A 12,256-nucleotide genomic window follows, 5' to 3' on the forward strand; every position below is an offset into this window, starting at 1 on the left:
TAGTCTGCTGTTGCCACTGGCTACCAGTATTTATCGCAGTATATAATTCCAGTCTGCTTTTGCCTCTGGCTACCAGTTTTATTTATCACAGTATATAAATCCAGTCTGCTGTTTCCACTGGCTACCAGTATTTATCGCAGTATATAATTCCAGTCTGCTGTTGCCGCTGGCTACCAGTATTATTTATCACAGTATATAAAAATCCAGTCTGCTGTTTCCACTGGCTACCAGTATTTATCGCAGTATATAATTCCAGTCTGTTGCCACTGGCTACCAGTATTTATTGCAGTATATAATTCCAATCTGCTGTTTCCACTGGCTACCAGTATTATCAGTCCAGGGGTGCCCACATGTGTGCTGTATCCATCCAGGGGTGCCCACATGTGTGCTGTATTTGTCCAGGGGTGCCCCCATGTGTCCTGTATCAGTCCTGGGGTGCCCGCATGTGTGCCGTATAATTCCAGGGGTGCCCCATGTGTCCCATATCAGACCAGGGGAGATGCCCTTTTTTTTAATGAAAATAAAATTAAGGTGTTTTTTTTTTTTTTACTGCAAGGGCTGTTAAATGCGCTGTAGTCCAGGGGTGAGCCAAGAGTGCTGTATAATTCATGGGGTGTTGCTAAGTAAGGTGTGCTGCTCTTTTTTATAATTAAAAGAATACACATTTTTATTTTTACTGCAGGAATTTGTCTGCCGTATAATTCCATGCCTGCCGCCATGTGTGCCGTAACAGTCCAGGGGTGCCGCCATCTGTGCTGTATAATTCCATATGTGCTGTATCAGGTCAGGGGTGCCACCATCTGTGCCGTATAATTCCTGGGGTAAGCCAAGTCTGCCGTATAATTCATGGGGTGCTGCCAAGTGTGCTGTATTAGTCCAGGGGTGATGCTAAGCATGCCATATCAGTCCAGGGGTGATGCTAGGCAGGGGCGGGCTGGGCCGGGGGGCAGGATGCCACATGCCCCCCGGGCCGGTATGAAGTGGCTGGGCCAGGGCCGGCTGTGTGCATTTTGCACAGCCCTGCTGCCGCAGCCGTCTCCGGGTCCTGCTGCACACAGCACAGGCCTCCATGTACGGTGACGGCCCCTCCAAAAATGGCCGCCGCCTTGGAGGAGACAGACACTAGAGGTACTGTTGTACCTCTAGTGTCTGTCAGAGCCTGGATGACAGCGCGGCCAGCAGTGGCGTAAGTATGGGTCCGCACTCGCAGTCTCGCGGGGGGGGGGGGGGGGGGGACCATCTCCACTGGGGCGCAGCGCAGGGTCACGGCAGGCACATAGCACTAATACTTTAGTGCTATGTGATGTAAATATATATGTTATGTGTTTTTTCACCTGCTCCATGTCACTTGTATCCCCCCCTCTCCATGTCACATGTAATCCCTCCAGCATAATGTCACATGTAATCCTCCAGAATAATTTCACATGCAATGCCCGCACCCTAAACTGGGTTCACATTCCTTCCTGACACATTTTCCTTCCAGGTGCTGGAAGAATGGGGGGCCAGAGCCATTGGGGTGACCTGCCTTGTGGAGGAGCTTGGATCAGGACGGAGATTTGCTGTAAAGAAGGTCAGAGAACCTGTTATTTATCTGCACACCAATAGTAGTAACATGGACGCCCTCCTCTGACTCCATTATCATACCTGTATGCCCATATATCTATAAATAGGCAGTGATTGCCCGCCCATTAACTCACCATCATCTGAGTGCGGTCTTCTACTACTGGTTGTATCACTGGACATTTGTGCGGAGTAGGTGAATAGGGATGTGGCGGGTATAGCATGGGTGAATAGGGGTGTGGTGGGTATAATAGGGTGACAGGTATAGCATGGGAGAGTAGGGGTGTGGCGGGGGGTATAGCATGGGTAAGTAGGGGTGTGGCGGGTATAGCATGGGTGAGTAGGGGTGTGGCGGGTATAGCATGGGTGAGTAGGGGTGTGGCGGGTATAGCATGGGTGAGTAGGGGTGTGGCGGGTATAGCATGGGTGAGTAGGGGTGTGGCGGGTATAGCATGGGAGAGTAGGGGTGTGGCGGGTATAGCATGGGTGAGTAGGGGTGTGGTGGGTATAGCATGGGTGAGTAGGGGTGTGGCGGGTATAGCATGGGTGAGTAGGGGTGTGGTGGGTATAGCATGGGTGAGTAGGGACAAGTATAGCATGGGTGAATAGAGGTGTGTTGGGTATAGCATGGGTGAATAGGGGTGGGTATAGTAAAGGTGAATAGATGCGGGTATAGCATGGGTGAATAGAAGCGGGTATAGCATGGGTGAATAGGGGTGGGTATAGCATGGGTGAATGGGGGCGGGTATAGCATGGGTGAATATGGGTGGGCATAGCATAGGCGGATAGTGGCGTTATAGCATGGGTGAATATGGGTGGGTATAGCATGCGTGAATAGATGCCGGTATAGCATGGGCGAATAGGGGTGGGTATAGCATGGATGAATAGGGGTGGGTATAACATGGGTGAATATGGGTGGGCATAGCATGGGCGGATAGGGGCGGTTATAGCATGGGTGAATTAAGTTGATTTGCTGCGGGTACAATCTTACCTACTAATTATGAGCTTTCATGTTAGTCGTTATATCATTGTGGTGGGGTACAACTACATGTACTGTAATTGCTAAATGAAGTGTGATGAGCCTGGTTAAATGTTTGTATACATTGTATTTAAATATGCACCTGTTCGTTACATTATAATATTATTTCACTGTGAACGAGATGCCGCCGGGACTACTCAGTCGTGGACACGGGTGCTATGTGCGTCTGGTGGTGTTTCCATGGCAGCCGCGCACGCACTTGCTATGTGCGGCGGGCGACGTCCCCTTGGCAACCCTTTGTTCTTTCATGACGCTGTGTTAGCGTCTCACCTTGATGATGTCACTTGTTTCTATTGCCGACTCTGGCTGTGTGGATTTTCGCGGGCTGGTGAGTGTGAGGAGGGGGATATAAGGAATGCTATTGTCATTTGCAAATTAGCCTGATGACGACATGTTGTGTTGAAACGTTGCTGTAGTGTGCTTTTTGAATAAGAGATTGATATCAAAACCGTTGGCGTGCTGCTTCTTTCTTGTTATATATTTCATACCGGATTTTGCAAATAAAGTTTTTTAGTGCAAAAGAATTAGTATAACATGGTCGTCAACGTTTCAAGGCCTCAGCCTTTTCATCAGGACGGACATAAAGTGCATACAGTGCATATATATATATATATATATATATATATTTCTAAAATATGGGCTGACCCTGCTAGAAAAAACTGCCTGTACCGTAAGTACATTTTTCTACCTAGACTTATACACACACATATATATATATATATGTAATGAACAAACAGTGGCACTCCATGGGTTAAAGCAGGCAAATATATGTTTAATTGGCATTACGGTGTGTGGCATTATGTTTAATGGGCATTACGGTGTGTGGCATTATGTGTAATGGGCATTACAGTGTAAAATTTTGCAGCGCGCCTTCGCCGCGCACTGTCCCTAATTCAGCTGTGTGTATGGGGAAATTATTGTTTAATAATTGCTGCATACTAGATAGAGGGGAGAGGGAGGGTAGGGTGTTGAAACAATGGTGATGGTGGTGGGCCACTTGCTTGTGTTGCCCCCCAGGCTAAAAGTTGCCAGCCAGCCCCTGATGCTAGGTGTGCCGTATCAGACTAGGGGGGATGCTAAGTGTGCCATATCAGTCCAGGGGTGATGCTAAATGTGCCGTATCAGTCCAGGGGTGATGCTACCTGTGCCATATCAGTCCAGGGGTAATTCTAAGTGTGCAGTATCAGCCTAGAGGGGATGCTAAGTGTGCCATATCAGTCTAGTGTTTGTGCCGCACACTTGTGTGGCTTATCATAGTTATCCAGCTACCTCGGTGCAACCTTTTGCCCTAAAAACAATATTGTAAGGTGTGAGCTGTTCAGAATAGACTGTAAATGAGTGGAAATGAATGTTATTGAGGTTAATATAGCGTAGGAGCAAAATAAAATAAAAATTATGCGATTTTAGCAGTTTTTATGCTTTTTTAACAAAAAAATCAGAACCCAAAACCCAAGAAATCCAAACACAAAACACTTAGGAGGTGTTTTGGCAAAACCCATTAGAACCCAAAACCTCAATGTAATCAGAACCCAAAACCGGTCGGTGCACATCTCTACTCCTCATCCATCTTGGCCTTCAGGATACCTTTGACGTTACTGTACAACTTATGTTAGAGAGGTCCCGATGGCAGGACATCCAGGACCGTCCTCCACATTGCCTGCTTCTGGGAAGCAGGGGGCCCTGTACACCTGGGCATCCAGACAAGTAGATCTGCGGGTCCCGACCACAAACCCGGCGGCGGCAAGCGGAGGAGTAAAGCAAGGATGGGGGTTTTAACTTTACCTGGGGAGGTGCTGACGAAATTTGGTAGTTACGACACTCTATACCGTAGCTATGGGTTAACACGCTCGGCTCGCGGCATCTATGATTAGGGCATTGAACATGGATTTCTGTTCAAACCTCTCTAGGGCTAAAACACAAATCTGCAGTGTGTTTTAACTGAATAGCACCAGCAACAGATCAATTAACCGCTTGCAATTAACTGAGGCTAATTGGATCTGGCCCCATATACGAGACCTCAATATTTATATTGTAATTGCTTTTCTTTATTTCTTTTGCTTTGGTCAATTGTCTTTTGGCCTAATAGTATGTTATAACCTTTGGGAAAACACTCCTCCTTTTCTCTGTGAGACAGTTCCAATAGGCAGCTTTCCAGCTTTAAAGCATGGAAGGGATGAATGTGCAGATGGTTTTATCATTAACATGCGCACCTTTCATTAACATTGGTCAGCTTTTGTTGTACCAGCAGGGAAGAATATACACTCAGATGCCTCCTAACAGGACGTGATTCCAGTTGATAGATCTACAATGTCCAGGGCTTAAAGTGGTCCTGGAGAGGTGGTGGAACTCCTTTCCCCTAACACTGCCCCCCCCCCTTACCCTCACCCCCTCATTAGGCAGAGTCTAGACCAGTGCCAGAGAATTTGCACACAGAACACAATCATATACACAGCGAGGATTGCAGAAAACCAGCGATCCTCGCTGTTTAACCCCCGCGCCGGCCGCTCGCTCTATTCAATGTTCTGGGGAAATCCTCGCCATCACAGGACAGCGAGAATTCCCCAAAACAGCGAGACCCGCGGCTAATGCAGAAAACTCGCTGTATTTAGCCGCGAGTCTCGCTGGTTAAGGAGCCGCATACGGCAATACCCCCTCACTCAAAAAATGGAGCGAGGGGGAATTGGCATATGAGGGGGCTGCATTGAATACTGACAGGGTGAGTGGTGACAGAGAGCAGGAAGCTCTGCTCGCTGTCGCCGTTTACCCACAGCATTGAATACCCCCCAATGTCTAGATCAGACATGTTCAACCTGTGGCCCTCCAGCTATTGTGACTACATGTCCCATCATGCATTGCTACAGTTTTGCTATAAGGGAATGCTAAAACTATGGCAAGGCATGCTGGGATGCACCCTGAGATGCTATACTCCTTGAATTATTAACACCACCCCCCTGATGGGTCAAATGCCCCCCCATTGTCATAACGCCAACCCGAAGCGTGGCCAGCGCAGCGAGCCCGCGATGGGTTACGGTACGCGTCCTCCGACCTTTTCATACCCCCACTATCCACGTCGGCATGGAGTTGAATTTATATAGTGTAGCGAGCGCAGCGAGCCCGCAGCGTGGCGAGCGCAGTGAGCCCCGCGATGGGACGCGCATTACTTCACAGATATTAAGCGTCCGCTCGCCACGCTTCGGGCTCGCCACGCTTCGGGTTGGCGTTCATCGTGGGGTAGCGTTAACAATGGGGGGCATTTGTCATGTAAAATACCCATAAGGGTGGGTATACAATGAAAAATCGGGTCCATTGGCCCATTTAACATTGTTCCCTATGTAAAATCGAGTACATCGCATCGGTCACATCGCATGCCTTAACTAGAAATAGCCCTAAAATCGCGTTGGTCGCGTCCATGGCATACCTTAAGTTAAGGTATGCTATTACCTACGACGGGCGCCGTGCTAGGAAACAAGTACCAAATTGACAAAAGCACAAGAACAACATTGCAATGGTTGACACATGAAAAGATCAACTTCAGTTTAAAAAAAAAAAAAAAAAAAAAATTAATCCAAATGACTTGTTGATACTTTATAATCCGTGACGACTACAACTGGGAGTGGTAAAGTGCCTGGCGAGCGAAGCGCTTAATGTGAGGGTACACGTTACACTAACTGGGGTCCATGTCGACACACAAAAAAAAAAACCTCATGTTGACCATTGCCGGTGTTGACAATTTCCATGTTAACCGATTGCTCGTGTCAATCTTTTGCCCATGTCGAACTTTTTGTTGTTTCATCCTTTTCACTGTTGCCCTATAGTGGGCCTCCCAATGCTAGAACTCTTGCAATGTCCAACTTTTGGCCTGCAGAATTAGGCAGTAGACTGCAGCTATACACAGGTTACATGCACCTACTGCTACTGGGACTGAACAGCGAGCACATCTCACTCAGAGGCAGCACTGACAGCCAGCCTGACAGGAGGGGACGCAGTGACGTAGATGGGACCCACTGACGCATGCGCAGAAGCCGCTTTTCCCGTTGTGTCCCAGGATCTCCCTGTGGCCGCCGCTGCTTCCTGGGCTGGGCTGCGCATGCGCAAGGCCGCCGCACTAGTGATGGTGGAGGAGTGAGCTACTGATCGGTGCGTACACAGCGATTGTCATCACATCAGCGCTCTGAGCGGGGACGTGGGCCTGGGCTGCCATCCCTGGAGATACCCCCACTACTGCTGCTTCTGCTCTATGGTGAGGTAAGGCTGCTGCTCTGCGTGCATGCATTGCTGCCAGCATTGTGGGGGGCGTGTTATCCTTGTGTAATACTTTGGGTATATAACACCCTGACTCCCCTGGATGTGATACAACTTCGCTGCTTCTCCCAGAGAGGACCACCAGTAGCCCACACCCCCTGTCATGTGTCACTGGGGTGCAATGGCTGGTGCATGTTCTGCAGATTCGTGCTTGGCAAGTGTGTGCAGTGACTGAGACACAATCTCTGATTACACACTGATTCGTCTGTCCAGGGATGTGCTATATATGTTCTGGGTTATTTGCATTTATTTATATATATATATATATATATATATATATATATATATATATATATATATATATATATATATATATATATATATATATATATATATACAGATGGTCAGCTATCTGTAAAAACAGTCTTGCCATTCTATATAGCACCACGTATAAAGCAGCGGGTCTGTATTTATGTACCTGTTGCAGCAAATCTGGACTTTGATGTGTTTAAAAGGTTAAACATTTATATAGGTGTAATTTTGTGGGCATGATGTTTGTTTAAGGAAATGCCAGCTTTGCCCAAGTAGAGCGTTCAATCACTTGTGTTTTTAATCTCTATATTTTAGAGTGTAAGCTCTCATGAGCAGGGCCCTCATACTTTTGCTTCCCTCCATCATCTCATTACCGTTGCCAATAGTGACAGCAAACCTTTTATCCCATTTTACGCAAAGGTTTCATGTTGTAAGTCTTCCGTTTTTCTTGTCTTTATACTTTTTTCTGCTCATAAACTCTGCAAGGCACAGCTGACCCCTTGAAGCGCCATATAAATAAATGATCATAATCAGCAAAATTTATCTTCTATAAATAGCACTCCGTAATGATGGCTCCCCATTCATTCTGCTATGTGGAGTGGTTGGGTTATGATAGGGTAATCCAGGCAGTACAGGAAATATAGACAGAATTAAGCAACTGGCAAATATCACCAGGATGATTCCACCTCTCGATTGTTTCTGAAAATTTTACTCACAGATGCTTAAGTAGGTAAGGCTTTAAGGTGCCCATACACTAGTGAGATTTATCTTCAGATCTGGCTGGTTGGAACAAAAACATGGTTATGGAAGAGTGACAGTTTGTCAGTTTTCCAGCATTTCCTAGCAAATGGTCAACTGTCATTTGCTCTCATCCATGAACATGTTTTTGTTCCAACCAGCCAGATCTGAAGATAAATCTGCGTGTGTATGGCCACCTTTACTGTAAATTAGTCTGGGATCCGAATATGTTTTTATGGTACTTGTGTAGTTTCCCAGCGCCCGATATATCGCATCCGATATATCGGCTGCTATTGCAGCCGATATATCGGGCGCCGTGAAACTATACAAGTACCGTTTTTATATGCTACAGCAGGTTTTTGACATTTTTTTTACTTTTTATTGCTCTTGCATAACCTCCTTTTTTTTTTTTTTTTTTTTTTGGTGTATTAAAAGTGTCCATGAGGGAACGCCAGGGTAGCTTGTGGTTAACCACCTATTTAGCGTGGTCACGTTATTTGCAAACAATGCGACAGGTCAGAAATCGATTGGCTGGCTGCCAGATGATATGCTTCTAGCAGCTGTCAATCACAATGGACCTGTCGGCCCCTTAGCTTACCAGTACCCTCCTCTAGTGCCTGCCATGCATCTGATTGGTTAGCGCGGCTGCAAAGAGGAACATCTACTTGTAATCTGACCTACTCTCTGCCCACTAGTGTTTACCTGACAGATGCTGAGGAAATCACACTCGTGATGTCCTGTTATTTTAATGGTAATGTTTCAATGTTTGGCAAAAAAAACCCACAATATTTTACAGATGTTTACACATTAAAAAAAAAAGTATTTTGGATGTGTTTTAAATAGATCTCCTTGACCTAATTAAATCGTAATTAAAAAAAAAAAAGACACAACACGACAATTTCTGAAGGGTTTTTTGAAAATAAAAACACCAGTGTACTGGATAAAATATACTCATTGTTTCTTTGCTGACAGTTCACTATGGGATAAAACAGCTGTTATTTTTGGTGATGACACCTGCATAACATGCTGAAGGGGGAATCGCACAATGGCCTGATACACCTTGAAGATTCCACAGATTGCTTCTGTCAGGGCAATGTGTCTCCTGGCCCATTATTTTACTTTAAAACCAAGGATCGCAATAAACTTAATACACTTCCATTAAAAAAATAAAAACCTGCCTGACGAGTTCCTGTACTGAACATTTTACTATTATTGGATATACAGAGTATAATTTATCATAGATTGCTTTTTTTTTTTTTTTTAAAGAATTGGCGCCTATCAAAGTAGTAGACAATAAGTGACTTTGCATTACATTTTATTTCATACTTGACTGCCAAGGAATAAGATATATTATCCTGGAGGCTAATAAAAACAGAAATTGGAATATATAACCTATCGGGTGCTCTTTCTTTTCTTAGTTGTTGAATCCATATAATGTCACTTCACCGTGGATTTTACATGAAAGAAAGGAGTGTCATATAGTGAAGTACAGTAAAAATGTCTTTATATACACACAAAAACATATAAAACTGTATTGTTTAAAATTGCACTGTGCAAAGAATAAAGTGCATTAATTTTCCATAAATTCATAAACATCGGGGGCAGTGGTGCGTAATTACCGGGATCAATAGAACTGGGTTTAGTCAGTTCTTAAAAGGCTCAGTTCAAATGTCCAGTCTCAGCTACTGGATACTGGATTTCCTGCACTGCTGTCCTTTGGTGTAAAGCTTATTTCCTTCACTGCATCCGACTGGAACACAACTCACCAACGCTTTTCTTCCCACATGGGGACTTTATCCTGGAGGCCTCTACTTTGCTGTGCTGAAAAGTCATATTTAGTGGTTGGGAGGGGGCTATAATACGCCTTTTTTAATAGCAACTGTATTCTATCATTTATTCTCTTTTTGTCATGTTCTCCTTTGATGTTGGTATTATGATGGGCATCCTGGTTGTGCAAACTCAATGCAGTACTTTAGATATACGGTATACTCACCCATGCAGATTTATTGTACACCTGTGTAGGTTGCTGTAAACAAATCCGATTCAGTGGTTTTCCACCACAGCTACAACTAGGGGGTGCAAAACAGAACATTTTGCATGGCTAAGGGCCAGATGTATCAAGCTTCAAAAGTGATTAAAATGGAGAGTGATAAACAGCAAGCCAATCAGCTCCTATCTGTCATTTTTGAAACCCAGCCTGTGACATGACAGGTAGGAGCTGATTGGCTGGTTGTTTATCACTCTCCTTTTTATCACTTTTTTTTTTAAGCTTAGTACATCTGGTCCTGAACCTGGTACTTTGAGGGGTATCTAAGACATGTTAAATACTAATGACCGTCCAAACAGAAAAATAATTGAATTGTTCCATGTGAAATGTTCAGGAGCTATTCTGTTGTTTTGCTAGACCAGACCGCATTGGTGGCAACTGGCACATTCTTGCACGTGAATTCATTGGATTGGCTGTGCTGAGCAGCTTCTCCTGCCCTGCAGTTGCTGCACTCTTGGCACTATCAACCAACCCTGAAGCCCTGTGTATCCTGGACTTCTGTGGGTAACTTAGGAGGGTGTGAGCAACAATCCTCTATACATGCAGCCAAGGGACTGGTCACACTAAATAATTGAATAGCTTTAGATGACCGCTTAACTCAGTCAAACAGTTGAATCGACCCATTTTAATGTCTACATAATGACTAAATACATATTTGTTTATATATTTCTGAGTAAGAATGCCCTTAAGTATTTGAAGATTTTATAGAATCACTTAGGTCAGGCATGTCCAACCTGCGGCCCTCCAGCTACACATCCCAGCATGCCTTGCCATAATATTGCTATTAGGGAATGCTAAAACTATTGCAAGGCATGCTGGGATGTGTAGTTTCACAACAGCTGGAGGGCCGCAGGTTGGACATGCCTGACTTAGGGCAACTGTAAAATGTATCTTTGATAATGAGGTGAACTTTGTTTCATACAGAGATTGAGTTGACCTTGCAATCTTCCTCGCTTACCAACAGTGTGTGCTATTGAAGGCCCCCTATTTAGCAATGTCTGAGGCCTCCTGACATCGTCACCTGTCACCTTGTCCTCACTTGCAGCGATCACATTAACACCTGCACAGTACGTACATTTATGGACGTCTTACAGAAACCGCTATAAAATCGGTGTAATACAGATTTCTACATTACAGACTAAGCATCAAAAGAAAGTCATTACTGTGTGCTTTAACCAGTCTAGGAATCTGTGTGCTGGTCGGATTTAGGCCCTTATTCAGATCTGATCGCAGTACAAATTTGTTCTCAAAATGGGCAAAACCATGTGCACTGCAGGTGGGGCAGATGTAAGATGTGCAGAGAGAGTTATGCTGCCCATACACCTGTGAGGGATTGCATGCAATCATTCAATTTCGACCACATCTGGCTGATAAATGGAATGATTGTATGCATTTTTAACGGGACATTTGACGCGATACGCTGGTCGAATGTCGAGTCTCAAGATCTTATGTGTTGCACATAATATTTATCAAACTGCAGGAGCAATCGCATGTGGTTTTTAACCACATGCGATGCTCGAATGCAATCCGCAGGTGAGGGGTGGAGGGAAAGCTTTTCCATCGGCATGGGGAGAGGGGGCCGGAGGGACCGCTGATGGCGTGGGAGACGGCAGTGTTTTGTAGCGCAAGAAGTAGCGCTAGTGGATGGCGGGGGTCAGTCAGTGGTGGTGGCAGAAGTACTTAAAAAACTGGGCAGCCCTTAAACAATTCTGCTGCCACCGCTGACTGACCCCCGCCGCCCGTTAGCGCTTCTTGCGCTACATAACGCCGCCCTCTGCCCGCCTTCTTCCAGCACCTAATGTGCCATCTCAAGATGGCATGCGACATCGGGTGCTGCAAAGGGGGCACTTTAGCACCACAAGATGCGATCGGGTTGGATGTAATCGCACTGCGATGTCGCATCGAATCCGATCGCACAAGTGTATGGGCAGCATTAGATTTGGGTGAGTTATTTTGTTTCTGTGCAGGGTAAATACTGGCTGCATTATTTTTACACTGCAATTTAGATTTCAGTTTCAACACACTCCACCCAAATTTAGCTCTCTGCACATGTTACATCTGTCCCACCTGCAGTGCATATGGTTTTGCCCATGTGAGAACAGATTTCTACTGCAATCAGATCTGAATAAGGGCCTTAGTTTACACTTGCGTGAACTCATCCATCTAATGGTGTGTACACACGGTGAGATATGCCTTCCGATGTTGACGATATAGTCAACATTGTGTCGGCATCGCATGCAGATCCCGATGCGCGTTCACGTATCGCAAGACAGATAGTCTTGGCTGCATTGACTATATAGTGCAGATCTGCACTATAT

General features: G+C 45.3%; 1 protein-coding gene across 6 annotated transcripts in view; it reads left to right on the forward strand.

Moving 5' to 3' along the window:
• Positions 1-6,676: 6,676 nt before the first annotated feature.
• Positions 6,677-12,256, forward strand: part of CLOCK (clock circadian regulator) — a 77,011-nt gene continuing 71,431 nt past the window's right edge. For 2 of the 6 annotated variants that reach the window (XM_083168806.1, XM_083168821.1), the window contains exon 1: positions 6,677-6,844. The gene's annotated coding sequence lies outside the window, so the exon portion shown is untranslated. The remainder of the gene's footprint in view (positions 6,845-12,256) is intronic. The other 4 variants (XM_083168782.1, XM_083168815.1, XM_083168798.1 and 1 more) reach the window with 3 other exon arrangements.

This window comes from Crinia signifera, chromosome 1 (genome assembly GCF_055691185.1).
Source record: "Crinia signifera chromosome 1, ASM5569118v1, whole genome shotgun sequence".
In the NCBI taxonomy this organism is placed as follows: Eukaryota; Metazoa; Chordata; class Amphibia; order Anura; family Myobatrachidae; genus Crinia; species Crinia signifera.